Genomic DNA, 435 nt, shown 5'->3' with positions numbered 1-435 from the left:
GGGATTTGAAATAGCTTTAGGCCGCACCAGGGCTGGGTTTGCACTGAGACATATCAGCTGAGAAATGCCCCACAGGATCCATTGAAGGAGAGGAGCGGTGTCTCACCTGCCTGGTTTCAACTAGAAGAAAAGGGGAAGGGGGATGCGAGGTGGTCAAAGCGGGGTCAAAGGTCAAGAGGGAAGATACGAAAGTTAGAATGAGATTCCTTTTTTTCCACTCGTTTTCATGTCGATTCGTTGTTTTGGTGCTTTATAGAATTTGTTATCCGAGACAGTATTGTGTCTTAGTTACGAAAGAGGCTGAAATTAATTGGGAAAATGATTATGCTCGGATGATGATGTTTGGTTACAAGGCTTTTGATAAGCAGATTTCAAAAATCAAAATTGTAATATCTGCATATGTGAATACATTAAAATCAACTTTGGCACTAGTAT

The 435-nt window shown here is 41.1% G+C and overlaps 1 protein-coding gene across 1 annotated transcript in view; it reads left to right on the top strand.

Moving 5' to 3' along the window:
* LOC119588724 (small conductance calcium-activated potassium channel protein-like) overlaps positions 1-435 on the top strand; it is a gene marked incomplete at both ends in the record, with an annotated part of 34,281 nt that overhangs the window by 20,071 nt on the left and 13,775 nt on the right.

The sequence above is a fragment of the Penaeus monodon genome, chromosome 24 (assembly GCF_015228065.2).
Source record: "Penaeus monodon isolate SGIC_2016 chromosome 24, NSTDA_Pmon_1, whole genome shotgun sequence".
Lineage (NCBI taxonomy): Eukaryota > Metazoa > Arthropoda > Malacostraca > Decapoda > Penaeidae > Penaeus > Penaeus monodon.
The sequence above is the reverse complement of the archived record's forward strand: the minus strand, read 5'-3'. Positions and strand labels throughout refer to the sequence as shown.